The 17746-nt window shown below is 38.5% G+C and overlaps 1 pseudogene; it reads left to right on the top strand.

Annotated features, from left to right (window-relative positions):
• Positions 1–1232: 1232 nt before the first annotated feature.
• Positions 1233–2300, top strand: LOC127202299 (igE-binding protein-like; annotated as a pseudogene).
• The last annotated feature ends 15446 nt before the right edge of the window (positions 2301–17746 follow it).

Genomic DNA, 17746 nt, shown 5'->3' with positions numbered 1-17746 from the left:
AAGCACCCTTGAAATCATGATATCCTTTAGGCATCTTATCGACAGTTGAGTGGAGAGTGGGGACTGACGTTCACATGTACTCTGGTGCCTCATATTTAACCATGTCCCCTGGAGGGGGAGACCTGGCGGCACTCAGAGGAAGCACAGCAGGTTGCCAAGAAGAGACTATGAGCATATTCAGGGGGTGGAAGTCCCCCTCAGGAACAGTCATAGGGTGTGAGAGGCCACACTCACATTCGCCATTACAAGATGGCGCTGACATCCTGTGTCCCAAACTGGTAAACAAGTAATCTGTCCATGTGCGAAGGAACTTTCCACTTGTTGTGCTCTGCCTCTCCCGTGGCGTCATATCGCCTGATGAGTAACAGCCAATCAGGGACTGACACATCCTAAGCGGAGAACAGTTTCCTATATAAGGGATAGGTTTCTGCTGTTTGGGGTCTCCATTTTACTTGTCGTAAGCTTATGCTCTCCCTCTTAAGACGCATTAAAGCTTTACTGCAGAAGGATCCTGTGTGTGCAGCGTCGTTCTTGCTGGCGAGACGGTAACGCGAGTCACATCTGGTGCCGAAACCCGGGAAATTGACCACACCATCGTCAGCACCTTCGGAGACCCCTTGACTTCAAGGAGGATTCAGAACTGCAGGGATAGGTAAGTTCAGAGAGGTATGCATATTTCTGAATTTCTTGGGCCGATTCTAGGAGTGATATTTTTTATTTTTTTACTTGTAAAAAATTGCCTAGAGGATGACAATTGCAAGAGGGCAGTAGAGGAAGGACAGGTCGCCCTAGAGGAAGTTCAGGATATCATGTCAGAAACCGAACGTAGTAAGAGGTTGGGTGCGCGCAAGAAAAGGGATACCCGTAAAAGGAAAGAAGCTAAGAACCCTCCTGTAAAAGGAGTGCAGTCCCCTGATTCCCCAGAAGGGACATCACAAGGACTTTACCCATTAAGGGAACTTGAGACATTAAATATTGATAGCTCTGCAAGCTCTAGCCCCAATGCCTCTGACAATGAGGCTCTTGATTCAGAGGAAGAAGCAGAGTTAGAGGAGGAGGCAGCCAAATATGAGGAGGAGAGATACTACCCAGACGAATGAAAAAATAATAAAAAACCCTCCCATAACTCCTCTCGTAGGGTAACACCCACCGCTCCTCCACCCTACAAACTGCGGTCTGGATTTTCCTTTTGGCCGGAAAAGATTCATAAAAAATTACACAATTTTTTTCCTGTTTTTGAAACAGAGAACGGGGGACGAGTACATGCCCCCGTCAAATATAACCTAATTAAAAAATTGGCTGAGTCTGTCCACAAATACAGGGTTAATACAAATTTTACCCTGGTAATGTTGGATAGAATTGACACTGGCACCTTAACTCCTTCTGATTGACAGATGGTAACAAAAGCCACACTTCCAGACATGAGTCAATACATGAAATAGAGGACTCTCTGGTATGAGGCCGCTCAAACACAAGCCCAGGCCAATGCTCTTGCCCTTACTCCTAAACAAAAAAACTGGACCTTTGACTTGTTGACAGGTCAAGGTCAATTTACTGTAAATCAAACAAATTACCATTAGAGAGCCTATGCTCAAATTTCACAGACAGCTATTAAAGCCTAAAAAACACTTTCAAAAAAAGGGGAGACTAATAGACGCCTTACAAAAATTATTCAGGGCCCTGAGAAATCATTTTCCGATTTTGTGGCCAAAATGACAAAAACAACAGAACGTATCTTTAGAGATGTTAAACAGGTTAAACCTTTTATTAAACAGTTGATATTTAAACAAGCCACTCAAGAGTACAAAACCACCATAGCCCCTAAAAAAAATAAGGGCTTACAAGATTGGCTCAGAATGTGTAGAGACCTCGGAGGACCGCTTACTAATGCGGGCCTAACAGCTGCTATCCTCCAGTCTCAAAAACGCCCTGCTGGTAAAACCAACCAGAGGACTTACTATAACTGTGACAAGCCTGGACATTTTAAAAAGGACTACAAAAACTCAAACAGAAGGGGAAAAACACCGACTCTCTACAACCGTTGTGACAAAGGATATCATAAGACTAGCCAATGCCGCTCGGTGAGAGATGTACAGGGGAGACTCCTCCCACCTATTAACAATCAAACTGTCGATAACAGCCAGGCTACTGATGCGCCAAAAAATGGGCCGTCGGGCCCTCAGTCCCAGGGCCCTCAAAGATATAGCAACCTGTTTGTCAAAGCCCAGGAGGACAACAGAGACACGGCTCAAGACACTCTACAAGAGTGGACCTGCGTGCCGCCTCCAACTTCTTACTAATGCCACAAATGAATATCCAACCAGTTCCTACAGAGACCATTACACCTTTGCCTCAAGGAACTGTCGGCCTCATACTGGGTCGAGGCATACTTACCTTACAAGGCTTAATAGTGTATCCTAAAATCGTAGATAATTAACACTCTACAGAGATTCAAATTTTATGTTCTAGTCCAAAAAGAGTTTTCTCAATTTCAAAAGGGGACAAAATTGCTCAATTGTTACTCCTCCCTGATATAGGAGGAGGATCCTCTAGACCAAATGTTGCCAAAATGGGCTCTTCAGACAATGATTCGGCTTACTTGATGATCCCTCTAAATGAGAGACCCAGGCTCCATTTAAAATGTGGTTAAGGATAAGATAATGACTAAAGATTACCAAAAAAACCTCACTTCAAATAGTAAAATGTTTGATAGTTTTAGAGGTTTTAAAGATCTTTCCCGAGCCTTTAAATATTGTATCAGATTCCTATTATGTGGTTAATACTGTTAATTTATTGGAGGCCGCAAAAATCATTAAGTCCTCTAGTAAAGTCGCCTCTATTTTTCAACAAATACAATTGGCCTTACAAAATAAAAAAAACACCCATATATATTACCCATGTCAGGGCACATTCGGGCCTACCAGGTCCAATGTCCCGGGGCAATGACTTGGCTGATAAGGCCACTCGGCTTATAGCCACTACACTGTCCTCCCAGGCGGATACAACAAAAAATTTTCATCAGCACTTTCATGTGACGGCTAAAACTCTCCACCGCCGCTTTGCTATAACTAAAAAAGAAGCTAGAGACATTGTGATTCAATATAAAAATTGTTGTGAATTTTTGCCTACACCCCATGTAGGGATAAACCCACGGGGCGTAAGACCTTTACAAATCTGGCAAATGGATGTCACGCATGTCTCTTCCTTTGGTAAACTTCAGTATCTACATGTTTCCATTGATACATGCTCAGGCATTATATTTGCCACACCACTTATGGGTGAAAAGGCCTCACATGTGATACAACATTGCCTTAAAGCATAGAGTGCTTGAAGAATGCCTAAAATTCTCAAAACTGATAATGGACCTACATACACCTCACAAAAATTTCAACAGTTCTGTCATCAGATGAATGTGACTCATCTGACTGGCCTTCCCTACAACCCTCAAGGACAAGGGATTGTAGAACGTACACACCGCACACTCAAATCTTATTTAATAAAGCAAAAAAGGGGAATAGAGAACGTTCTTCCCTCAGTACCAAGAGTGGCCATTTCCATGGCACTCTTTACCCTAAATTTTTTAAATCTAGATGATAAAGGCCATACTGTGGCAGAAAGACACTATTTAGGGCCCAGCAGGCCAAAAGAAATGGTCAAATGGAAGGATGTTCTGAGTAACAAATGGAAAGGACCGGATCCTATTCTTATAAGATCCAGGGGAGCTGTGTGCGTTTTTCCACAGGATAAAGACAATCCGTTTTGGGTACCAGAAAGACTTACCAGAAAAATCCAGACGGTTCCAGAAGATGCTGATACTCAGCCTGGTGATGACCCAAGTGATAATAACAAAGGGGGAACAACGCTGGGGGATCATGTCAACATTCCCACTCCCGATGCTGAATTGGACAACAGAATTCGAACAAACATTAAGAGAATTAAGAACTGCCATCATTCAAGTTAATTCCACACGCCTGGATCTGTCGCTTACAGAGGGACTTTCGTCATGGATATCTTTGGCTTTCTCCTTCTTTAAGGAATGGGTTGGGGTTGAATTATTTGGAGCTACGATCTGCTGTGGGTTAGTGTTGACCCTATGGTTGGTCTGTAAACTCAGGGCTCAAACAAAAAGAGACAAGGTGGTTATTGCCCAAGCACTTACAGCAGTAGAAAGTGGGACCTCCCCTGATATATGGCTATCCATGCTTAAGCAATAAGTCACTGGCTGCTCAGCTCCTGCACCCTCAGAGTCTCAGCTCATTGCACGAGGTGGAATGAGTAAGTTTCAGCAGCCCTGGAGAGTTACATAGTGAGGCATTGCAATAAGATGGCTCTGCGACAATATGAGCTATTTACCTCTGTCTCCACTCTCTTTAATGGGTGTCTTATTGCTTCCAAAATAAAGGAATAGGGGGTGACAGCGGCTTGGCGGGCAGCCTTTAAGTCCTAAATAAGGGCAATGAGTTTTCTCTCTCTCTTTCTTCTCTCTGCGTGGCCTTTGCACTCGACTGGGCCTAGTTGCCATTGCACGTCGAAAGGCACCCTATATCTACGTGCACCCAGTGGCCGTTGCACCCCGCGGGGAAAATTGCCCATTGCACGCGGGACGGCACTGAGTGGTACCTCTAAAATGGTCCTCGATCGGTTGGTCCAGAGTCATGCTCCAGCCTTGATCGGACCATTTCCTTTTCCTAAGCTCATTGCCCATACAACAAACTGTAGCGAGTTGCAAACCCGATGTGGCGCCAGTCTTCACCTATTCTTTTAGTTAGGCCTTTAATTAAAAGAGAAGGGGGAGATGCGAGAGGCCGCACTCACATTCGCCATTACAAGATGGTGCTGACATCCTGTGTCCCAAACTGGTAAAACAAGTAATCTGCGCATGTGCGAAGGAACTTTCCACTTGTTGTGCTCTGCCTCTCCCGTGGCGTCATATCGCCTGATGAGTAACAGCCAATCAGGGACTGACACATCCTAAGCAGAGAACAGTTTCCTATATAAGGGATGGGTTTCTGCTGTTTGGGGTCTCCATTTTACTTGTCGTAAGCTTATGCTCTTCCTCTTAAGACGCATTAAAGCTTTACTACAGAAGGATCCTGTGTGTGCAACGTCGTTCTTGCTGGCGAGACGGTAACGCGAGTCACAATAGGGGAGGGGAGTAAGGGGAAAATGGGAGGGAGAGAAGAATGGGAGGATACAAGGGAGAGGATAACCATTGAGATGTAATGAGTAAATTAATAAAATAAAAAAAAAAAAGAAATCATGATATCACAGAATATCAACAAAAGAGACCACAGTTCCAGCTTTCACATACTTGGAGACTACCTAGAACATTTTATTCTAAACATTTTTCTATGGTATGAAAATTAATTTAATAAAACAAAAACATTTTAATTATTAAACTCAAAATCATGTGAGAACTATCATGGAGGATAGACACAGCATAAAACCAGATGTTCAAATGAGCAAAGATACCATATTCCTTTCTACAACCTCAGTTCAGCAGAGTTAATGTGTCTTGCAATAGACTACTAGCAAATATGATACAGTAATAGTATTAAATCAGCAGTATTCAAGATCAAGGTAAAGGCACTGGCAAATTAATAACTAGTGATGTCATGTCTCTTGGTGAGTCTCCCGCAGTAATTGCCTTGCACCCTACTTTTTGGAAACACTAGGACAATCTCTTTGCAATACCATTCACATAAATCCTACTTATGTGGTTACCTCTGCATGACTTAATCATCTTCCAGAAATTCCATCTTTTAATACCATTAGCCTGGAATTAGGAATTTCTCATCTTTGTTTTAGGGTTGATATAAATAATTATCCTGTGCTACCCCAGATTCTTGATTTTCATAGTAATTATCTTTTTTTCCCCAAAGTAAATGATCACTTTCTTAAGAAATGCAATAGACACAGTGACTTCTTTATAAAGTTGAGTTATAAGTCCAAAGTACAATAAAAATCTGTAGAAGTTTTTTAATGTAATTGTGGGATAGGGAAGTTCTGATATATCAAACCCCCTTTAAAGCTGAGGGACAATCATAAGAAACAGGGACAGAACACTTTGAAGAACCAGAGGAAATAAATTACTATGAAAATAGTGCCAACCAGAGACAACTGCATATATGAAATAAAAATGGTTCTAACAGAATGCACAAAGTCTATGTAATCTCAACCCAGAAAAAATCCCAGCCTGGAGACGAGAGGTGGTCATGAAATTCCCGGTGCTCTGGCACACACACACACACACACACACAAACACACACACACACACACACACACAGACAGAGATACAGAGAGTGAGACAGAGACAGAAACACACACACACACACACACACACACACACACACACACACAAACCGAAAGGGAGAGAGAGAGAGAGAAAGAGAGAGAGAGAGAGAGAGAGAGAGAGAGAGAGAGAGAGAGAGAGAGAGAGAGAGAGAGAAGAAGAAGAAGAAGAAGAAGAAGAAGAAGAAGAAGAAGAAGAAGAAGAAGAAGAAGAAGAAGAAGAAGAAGAAGAAGAAGAAGAAGAAGACATGAGATGAGATACAATTAGCAATTAAATCAGGCATAGTGGCAGCACATGCCTTTAATCCCAGCACTCAGGAGGCAGAGGCAGGCTGGATCTCTGTCAGCTCCAGGCCAGGCTAGTCTACAAAGAGAGTTCCAGAAAAGTCAGGGCTACACATACAATCATGTCTCAAAAAACAAAAATTCCACCAACTAAATAAACAAAGAAAGAAAGAAAACAATTGGCAATTAAAAACTGCTAAGGAAGAAGAATGTGTTTATTTTTAAGCTTTTCACGCATTGTAAATTGATCACACTCCAGATTTTGACTCACATCTAGGAGTATGTGGGAAACACATGTTATGCTTAATGGGCTTGTATTTATTTACTTTTTTATTTTAAATTTTGAGATAATAATGTCACTTTACCCATCCCTTTTCTATGTTTAAACATCCCACTTGCCCTCCTATTCTTTCTTCCTTTGCAAAGTCACTGCTTTTTTCTTTATTTTTTCTTGTTTTTTCTGTCTTTAAAATATATTATAATGAGTGAGTTAACCCAGAAGCAGAAAGAATCAAATGGTATATATTCACTTATATCTGCATACTAGCCCAAGGGGCATGTCCCACGAAAGCCTTCACTTACCAGGAAACTGGGACAGAGGGGAAGGCATCCTATTGGGACTCTAAATGAGAGACGCATGGGAGAATAGCAAAATAAAAGGATACAGAGGGTCCTAGAAATCTACAAGTAGAACAATATGATAGGCAGATTTGGGCCCAGGGATCCCACTCAAACTAAGGCACCAGCCAAGGACAATACAGGAGGTAAACTTTAAACCCCTTCCCAGATCTAGCCAATGGTCAGAATATTCTCCACAGTTGAGTGGAGAGTGTGATACGACTTTCTCACGTACTCTGGTGCCTCACATTTGACCATGTCCCCTGGAGGGGCAGACCTGGTGGCACTCAGAGGAAGGACAGCAAGTAGCCAAGAAGAGACTTGATACCTTATGAGAATATATAGAGGGACGTAATCCCCCTCAGGAACAGTCATAGGGGAGGGGAATAATGGGAAAATGGGGGAGGGGGGAGGAATGGGAGGATACAAGGGATGGGATAAACATTGAGATGTAACAAGAATAAATTAATAAATATATATATATATTATATATATTTCCAATATATATATATATATCTGTAAGTATAAATATTAAATATCCCATTTTCATAAAAAGCAACCTGCATAGCTTGTATTTTTTTCCGGGCTGAGCATTTTGCAGCACAATAGCTATTAATATGCTTTTCCCAGATAAAGATTATATCTGTGCCTCTTAGAATACATTAGTTCCTGTAGGTTTGTTCTGTTTTGGGCTAAAGCTAAGGCTTTATGATTTGACAACCTACACCCACACCCAAACTACTCATAAAGGATCTCTATTGTAGCATCTTACTTAGTTCAGGTCACAATTAGGTAGTCATGTTGGTGGGGTTGCATGAGTGTAGCTCTTTAGAATTTTCAGAGAAACAATTTTACAATAAACTCCCAATTCCTCTGGTTGGAAGTGTGTGTGTGTGTGTGGGGGGGGGGGGTAAGATAGATCTGAGACAAGCAGGGTGAGAATGTGAGAGTCTGGAAATACTTAAAGATTTTTTTAAGATAAATATTTTCATGAGCATAGTGTCTGGGGAATACTGAGGTCACTACAAATAAATGTATGCTTCTTTGTAACAACATGCATGGTGGAGATCTATTTTTGTATTCCATGTGATGAGGCTAACATTACTGATTATTTATTGGAAATCAATTTACATTTGTACAATTGTGTATACATTGATTATTTCAGTTTTTAAAAAACAATATAGTTATTCTTTTATTAAATTTTCTTCTGCTTTTATAAAATTAACATTCCTAGAAGCAGACACTCACATCTTTTAGTTCTAACAAAATTTTAACTGAATTATCAAAAACCTATGAGGCCCGACACCAGCATGCGTTTTATAGTGAGGGCACCTTCCCCCAGGGACCCCACATAGACCTGTTTGCTTGACTAGTCCAACACCATGACAGGCTTCAGGTTTTCACTGTGACTAATCAGGCCAAGTAGTCTAACAGTTTCTGGAAGAATCACAGATTATGGACAACTCACAGAGAGCTCAGAGGCAGCTAATCAGTTTATAGGACAAAACAACCAGATTCCATGTTTCTATTACTTCATGGCCTTGGTAAAAGACACAGTTAACTCTATCTAAATAAAATTAAGGCCAACTTCTGAGTAAGAGCCAAAACCTCAATGACTCAGAAAAGTCCCCAGTAACCAAAGAAGCAGCCATTCCTAAGGCCCCTAGTATACTCTGACTCTCTTCTCACCATTAAATTAAAGTTTGTCACAAATATCTCTGACTTTCTGTAAACTGAGCCTATGTTCTCAATTCAGGGTCACCTTCTAGAAGAGAGAGGCAATCCTAGCATGCTGGAATGAAATCACTCTTTACTTTTGCACACTGCTTTGGGGTCTTTCCTCAAAAGATCATCAGAACCCTAAAAATAGAAGTACAATTAATTCGAAATGTAGAAATCATAATTAGTTACCAGCAATTTCAGTGAAGTAATAAGAATGTTTAGAATCTGTACATACTTGTTTTATCTGTATCTAGATGGTGCAGTGTGTAAAAGACAGGACTTCAGGAAATCATGCATATTTTAAATAGCAAATCATTTTATAAGTCTTCATAGTATTTTTAAAATAAAGATATGGAGTTTGGATTTTTCACCCGTAGAACTGAGATTTTCAAAGCTGTACAACTGTTACTCAATTTTTATGTTAAAACTATTTCCTCTGTGGTGGACATGGCAAGGAGAGTTGCAAAACAGTAGAACTATTTTACGTGTCAAAAAGCAGGACACATCCAAAACATCTATCTTAGTCACATTCACTACTGGAGTGACAAAGCTGGATCACTAAGCACTTTTTGAACAGGAGGATGTGACAATAACCTCCGGAGGACAGAATTTGCTGAAATGGTATGAGGGATGCATGACTACCAGGGCAGCTTTCTCTGAGGTGTAGATGCTTTGAATGAATTCCAGAGGAAATCACATGCTTTTCTATGAAAATATGCTGAAATACACACTTTCAGGTCATCTACTATTATGATCCGACTTAAATGTATCTATTTTGTATTTAAGGATACATTATCCTAATAATATTTTAATACCTAGTTTATGAATTGCAATAACCATTTTTTCATGCTACAGGTAAAAGTATAGTAAATATGTTAAAACAGCATTTATTATGTTAAACAAGATATTTATTGCCATTGGAGAATGGTGGTTGAATAAATGATAGATTCTCAATAACAGTATAAGACTGAATTTGAATGTATTAATATATATTTTGCCTGAGCTTTTATGCCCGAACATAGATTTCAAGGAAACAAGTAAGCTTTTGTCATTAAAGAGAATCACTGTGTAGACTGGGAGTAATGATTCATTCTTACACTGCTGCTCATTTTCATTTTTAGATATTTATACCTCATGAAAGTTTGCCTTGAAAGCCTTGGAAATCATTGCAGCCAAGCTCATAACTATCTACAACTTTCATACAACACAGAGTAATGTACAAATAGCTGTATTTTGTTTCTCCATTCAATTGCACGGTCTTTCTTAAGTTGGTATTGCTGCTTTCATACTATTCTGGTATTTTAGAGTCAATGACATGTTCCCAACAAGGTGCATCTCAAAGTGAAGGAACATGCAAATAAATTATATGAGGTTAATAATTAGACACCTCAAATATAATTCAGTTAATAATATTGGGATGTGTTTCATATGCTATTATAGTCATATAGTTTAATGTTTTCCCAAGGGTCCTTATACCAGGGAGACAGTAAAGGTAGAGTGAGGAAGGACAGTTTCAGGGATGAAGCAGAGTCCAAACTGGGAAATAAGACACTATAGCAGACAGGTTTAAAGATGAGCAGTAGATTTGATATATACATAAACAAGCACAAGCTGGAACCTGAGAAAACCAAATACCCAGATGCTCTTGTCATCTCTATGTGGACTAGGCAGGCCTTTGATGTGCTGAAGTAATATAGTATACTATATATCAAACTTTCTGTTCTGCATAACGGTAATATAGTGCATTGCTTTAACTCACTAAATTTTTGATTCCTTTCATCAGCACACAAATAAGATTGTATAACTATAAGTCGTAAATACAATTACTGAAATAGAAAAGTTAATCTTTATCACTTAAATCTTCTATTCCATTATAATCTTCCATTGGATGCATATAATTTTTATAATTAATCAATTTCTTAAATGCAAGATATGTAGCACAGCATTCTGTACATATCATAACACGGTTTTGCAACTGAATTTCTTTTTCCATTCACGTATTTTTCTATTTTTAAAGGTGATATTCTTCTGTTTTTCTGAGTTCTCATAGTAGACCTTGAGGATCAAGTGTATATACAGACCATCCGGCGATCTTTAAGCCATCTTTCCTTCGATTTCATCTCCAATTATCTCAGATCCAAAAGAACTCACGCAACCTACAATGTCAGACTTCACAGGACATCCTTGATGTGGCTTTCAGACGTGTCCTTCCTCATTCTGACATGTACATATTCCTGTTCCTGGCATCATTTTAAACTAGTTACACCCTTTAAGTCCTAATCTCTGGCTTTGTTTTCAGAAGTAGTGAGAAAGAATAATAGTAATAGTTTTGAACACAACAGTCAATCAAATGTTGCTTAGATCATTTACATCTGAAACACTAGTGATTAATGAGGAAGATGTAAGCCAAATTTAAAGACTGGTCATGATTTTGTTTAGTACTTTTAATTACCCTACATGATGATGCTTATTTCCTTGTGCATTCATATGTATATAAATTTAACTGAAAGTCTCATTAGCATGCTGTTAAATTTTCTGGGATGTTCACACAATAGAGGATATTGGGGAAATTAGTCAATGAAACAACTACTTGGACTTTAGGGAATATTTTCTACCTAAATATGATACTGATAATATTTGATGTGGTTACAAATGACAGATGCATGTTTCATGTGATCATGGCATTTATTGAAGGTCAGCTTTGTTTAAACATCTATTTGTACTAGAAAAAAATAAATGATACCCAGTATTGACAAATTTAGACGTCAGATTTAACTCATTTTTCACATGCTTCAACTAAGCACTGTTAAGTGGGCACTGTTACAGTAAGACTAAGTTAAGACAAACACCTTTGCCATCTCTCCTCATCAGCTCTAAAGACAATTTCTAGTTTCCAATTTGTGGGTTCATAGTTTTTATATTCTTCATAAGAGTGAAGTTATACATAACTGACATCCTCTGTATATTTGGACAATTTTACATATAAGAATTCCAGGTTCTCCCATACTATCACAGATGATGAATTCCTTTCATGCCTGATAGACTAGCACTTCTGTGAGAAATTAAACATTTTCTTCCTTATGTTATGGATTATATTGGCTCATTTCATGTTTTTACTAACTTGGACACTGTTGCTCACATGAGAATAAAAATACAACTTTAAAATATTTACTTTTATTTAATTAGTTTAACTATAATTTTTATAATGACTTTATTGTGACTATTCATAGTCTTATTGGGTAAATTACATGAAAATTAAGATATTAACAATGCAAAATGCAACAGATGATAAATTCACTCACAAGCATTTATTGGGATTAGTTGTATTCACACACACACACACACACACACACACACACACACACACACGAATTTTGATAGAGGAGCATGACTCCTCTGGCAAGGCATCACATCCAAAGGTGTGTGATCCAGCTGGAATAACACACTTCAAGCCCCCTGGCTAGAATACAGACACACACCTTAAATCCTTCTGTAGAATATGAGCATGCCCTTACTACATAACTTTAACCCAAGAGCAAGTAATAAATCACAAAAAGATTTTACAGAATGAGTCAGAGGTAGGGAATGCCCAACTCTCACAAGAACAGACAGGAAGGACAGGCTACTTAAGAGCAGTGCAGGGAGAGAGACGAAAGTTAAGTTCTGTGCAGTTCCCTTGAGTGCAGTGCAGTACATGCAATCAGTGCAGTTCAGTTCATGGAAATCAGAGGACATGTCTTCCAAGCAGAGAAACTCTGTAAGAAGCCAAGAGAAGTGAGATTAAATCAGTCAGCTTATTTATGGCAAAAAGTTTGAGCCGGTACAGCTGAGTTGAACCAGCCAGCAAGAGTTCAGAAAGAGCTAGAAATTGTGACTTTATTCAGCATTATGTCTCAGAGACTGAAGCATTCTAGGCCTAGGTTAGCAGATAGCAGCTGAAAGCTGGAGCCTTCAGAGTCCAAGACTGTAGCTGATTAGATTGTAAGTTTACTAGAAGCTTCAAGGCCTAAGCTTAGAGATAGTTAGATAGAAACCCTCTGGGCTCAGCCAGGCTATGTATTCATAAAGCTTTCGGTTTTATGTCCTTTATGGCTCTCATCTCATTCCATCAACTGAGGAAATAAAAACATCATTTACACACACACACACACACACACACACACACACACACAGACACGTAGAAACCTATACAATTTATCCCTTTAAACATTTGTGAATATGTATAAATATGATATAAAAATTGTTTTTTAAGATACTTCATGTAATGTATTTACTTTTGTATATGCTCAGATCAGAAAGAATTCACAGTATGGAAGTTTTAGAAATATAATTTTTTGCTTTAGATTGTGAACAAAATGATAGCTAATAATGATGGCAAATGTTTCTAGATAGGACTGCATTTGATATGACATTAAAATGTACAATCTTAGTTACGAATTCATGGTTAGAATATATTTTCTGCTCATAAAAATTGTAATTTTGGAATAAATATTCAAATAGTATTGGAGGTGATATGTTGGTAATTGAGAAAACTATCCAGTACTGGCATTCAATAAGTATTTTTTTCTTCTTTACCAACTATATTAAAATTGTATTAAAAGAATATTTTTCCTGGTGTACATTTTTATATATTTAAAATTTATGTTAAGGTTTTAGTAAACAAATTTTAGAATAAAGAGTCTTCAAAGTAACTCTTAACTTTAAGTGTATAATTGGAACAAATAGGAACACAGTATAATGGAGAAGTGCTTTTTAAAATTATTTATTTATTTATTATAATTTATTCAGATTACCTCCTGGTTGATATCCCCACACTTCTTATCTTTCTGTTCCCACCCTCTCTCCCTCTTCTGCCTTATTGCCCTCCCCTAGACCTCTGAGACAGATTCCTTAGGTTGTTTTCAATCCCAAATACGTTCCTTCTTTAAATATCTCTGTAAACCCATCAGAGACTTGAGAAGGAATAGCCAAAACACTATGAATGCAACATTCATACAATTCCTGACCGTTTCATGGCCTCCCTCTCTACCCACCCCTGCTGCAGGTAGCTTACTGTATATATGTGTAAGCTACCTGTATTGAAGAGAAGTGCTTTTTATAAGATAGTTATACAAGTAGAATTTTAAAAATAGAAATTATGTTACTCAGTAATTTTTTTTGTAAGCTAACTTTTTTTATTATTAATTTATTCAAATTACATCTCAGTTGTTAACCCACTCCTTGTATCCTCCCATTCCTCCTTTTCTCCCTCTTTCCCCCCTATTCCCCTCCCCTATGTCTGTGACTGAGGGGGACCTCCTCCCCTTGTATATGCTCATAGTGCCACCAGGCGTCCCCATCCAAGGGACATGGTCAAATATGGGGCACCAGAGTTTGTGTGAAAGTCAGAACTCCTTTTCCACTTAACGCTGGAGAATGTCCTGTCCATCGGCTAGTCTGGGTGGGGTTCGAAGTTTACTGCCTATATTTTCTTTGGCTGGTGCCATAGTTTGAGGAAGACCCTAGGGCCCAGACCCACCTGTAGTTTTCCAGGACCCTCTGGATCCTTCTATTTCCTCCTTTTTCCAGGCTTCTCACACTTAAAGTTTCAATAGGATGTCCTCCCCTCTGACCTCAGAGTAAAAGGCGGGGGAAAAATATTCCAAGCGAATGTTCACAAGAAATAAGCTGGGGTAGCAATTCTAATATCTAATAAAATAGACTTTCAACCAAAATTAACCAGAAAGGATGAGGAAGGACACTTCATACTCGTCAAAGGTAAAGTCAATCAAGAAAACATCACGATTTTGAGCATCTATGCTCCTAATACAAGGGCTCCCACATTTGTAAAAGAGTTATTAACAAAGCTTGAACCACTCATCGATACCCACACATTAATAGTGGGAGACTTCAACACCCCACTTTCACTCAAGGATAGGTCTTTGAATCAAAAATTAAGCCGGAAAATAACTTCATTAACCAATGTTATGAATTATATGGATCTAACAGATATCTACAGAACTTTTCACCCAAACGCAAAGGATTATACCTTTTTCTCAGCTCCCCATGGAACGTTCTCTAAAATTGATCACATAGTTGGTCATGAAGCAAACCTCAACAGATACAAGAAGATTGAAATAATACCTTGTATCTTATCAGATCACCATGGTCTAAGGCTGGACTTCAACAACAACAGAAATAACAAAAAGCATACTAACACATGGAAACGAAACAACTTTCTACTTAATGATACATGGGTCATGGAAGAAATAAGGGAAGAAATAAAAGACTTCCTGAAATTCAATGAAAATGATGGAACAACATACCAAATTTGTGGGACACATTGAAAGCAGTGCTAAGAGGAAAATTACTCAGTAATTTAAGGACAGTAAACTTAGATTTTCAAATGTAAAGGAAAATATGAGAAGTTCAGAAAATGGAGGCCGTGAAATATGATATACTTAGAACTGCACTTTGAAAAGTAAAGGATGGCTTTCTTCGTTCAGAATCATATCCTGGCAAGAGAATAATGAAAGATGGAATTAGTAAGCATAGGTAATGTCAATGTAGTCTAGAAAACAAGAACAGTGACAACAATACTTTGTGGAGGTATTACAGATGCAGAGATGAGCTACATAAGAATATACACCTAAATCATTGGATTATTATATAAAAGTAAAGCCCTATCTGGTAATTGAAAGTGTTAAAATAACTTGTGTTTTGCTTTGTTTTCTGTAATTCTTAACAATTGTTCCTTGGACCTTGTTAATTGGTATAATAAGACTTTGAAAGCTGGCAGCATATAAAAGTCACAATTTACTCAGTACAAACACTATGAAGCAAACAATTGAGCAGGCAGTAGGCCTCATGTCTATATCATGTCTGTGGATTCTTTAATGCCTGGGTTATGGACATTTGTTTTTTAAATGTTTAGTATATGTTAAGAGAGTTAAAGCAATCACTGTGGTGATGTCTCCTAAAGTAAAATAAATTGTGTTTGTTTGATTTCAGCATATTTCCCAAATCTATCACCTCAATCTTAGAATTCAATGTATAGATTTAGGGGTCACATAGAAATTTACTATGTATAGTTACTCATATTTTCCATGTTTCCCAGTTGAAAAGATCTTATGTTTTGTTGTCTTTGATTCTTCTTTTCCCTGCTCTGCTGATATTGAATATCCAGCTAGAATAATTTTCAATTTCCTCTCTGTCTTAACACCTGTTCTTGACATTTGCTAGGAAAGACATTTCTAAAATCATTGGATATGAGATGGGAAAATAACTCTTTCACAATTGCAATCTTCAACTTCTGTTTATTTTTAATTTTTATTTATTTATTTTTAAAATAATTTATTCAGAATCATCCTTAATGGTATCCCCTCCCTTGTATCTTCTTTTTCTTACTTCCTCTCTCTTTTGACCTATTTCTCTTGCCTATACCTCAGACAGAAGGGTACCTCCTCCCCCACCGTATGATCATAGCCTATCAGGGCTCATCAGGATATCCTGCTTCCCCTTCTTCTGAGTGCTGCCAGGCATCCCCACCAAAAGGAGATGATCATATTGGGGGCAGCAGAGTTCATGTTAGAGGCAGTCCCACTCTCCCTACAACCAACCATGGAGCATGACTGTGCATTCGCTAGATCTGAAGATGGGTTCTAGTTATACTGTACGAATTGTCCTTGGTAGGTAGAGTAGTGTGTGCAGGCCCCCCTGGCTCCAGATCCACCAGCATTGATGGTCTTCTTGTGGGGCTTCTGGACCCTCTGAGTCTTTCTATACCCCTATCCTTTGATACCACTCTCACCTGGAGTCTAGTAGTGAGTCCCAGCATCTGTCCCAATCAAATTCTGTTTTTAATGTGGCCACATTAAAAAGGTCTCTGGGGCTGGATGTGAAAGCACCTCCAGTTTGCTTCATCTCTTGGGTTGCCAGAGCTGATGGCTCAGGCAAATGATCAGGATTGAAAGAGAAAGGAGGGAAGGGAGCCCAGGGTTTCTTCTCTAGTGACTGGCCATACTGAGGCCAAGGAGGAGGACTTAAGCTGACCACAAGTTTCCTGTGGCTGAGGCTGTAAAAGCTGCTTTAGCCAGAAACTGGGGTGTGGGGCAGGGGTCATAAACGTAAGCTCTTTGATCTGTAGATAGGCATCTTTGTGGAGACCTCTAGTAAGCTAATGTAAACTTAGGCTCAGGTTGGGGTAGAGGGCTGAGTCTGCTAACTATTTTGTGAATCTACAGGGAAATATCCATAAATAATTTCTTTTTTTGTTTGTTTGTTTTGTTTTATCAAAATCATCAAGCTTAAAATTTAAAGAATATACATATGTATATATTAAAAACGTAAATATTTTGACCAAAAGTTCTGCATGGTAATTAGTGGTGTAACTGCAGTACACAGAGTGGATAAATACAATGGAGAGTTTGATATTAAAATCAGACTATGTTAGTGCCACCCAGCATTTCATATCCTTTCCTGGAAGGCACTTTTGTTTTCTAGTGCTTTAAACAGAAGTCATGAGCAATGCATAATCAGTTCTAGAAATTGAAATCAGTGAGACATATAAAATTCCATTAATGATTATTCAATTTTCCATGGTTTGATACCTGTAACACATGATTAAATTACATCATTAAGATACTCTGAACAATAATACTTTGAGGTTGTAACTTTAAGAAATGGTTTCCCATTTATAGCAGCAGTGATTTATATTATTAGGGATTTTTCCCAACTCAATGAATGTTTCAAAAATATCTAAACAAATAGTTCTAATTATTCATATCTAAGCGAATAATTTTTCAAATTTCTTTCTCTTTGTGCAACCACAAAACAGAAACATATATCTAGC

Source organism: Acomys russatus, chromosome 18 (genome assembly GCF_903995435.1).
Source record: "Acomys russatus chromosome 18, mAcoRus1.1, whole genome shotgun sequence".
Classification (NCBI taxonomy): Eukaryota; Metazoa; Chordata; class Mammalia; order Rodentia; family Muridae; genus Acomys; species Acomys russatus.
The sequence above is the reverse complement of the archived record's forward strand: the minus strand, read 5'-3'. Positions and strand labels throughout refer to the sequence as shown.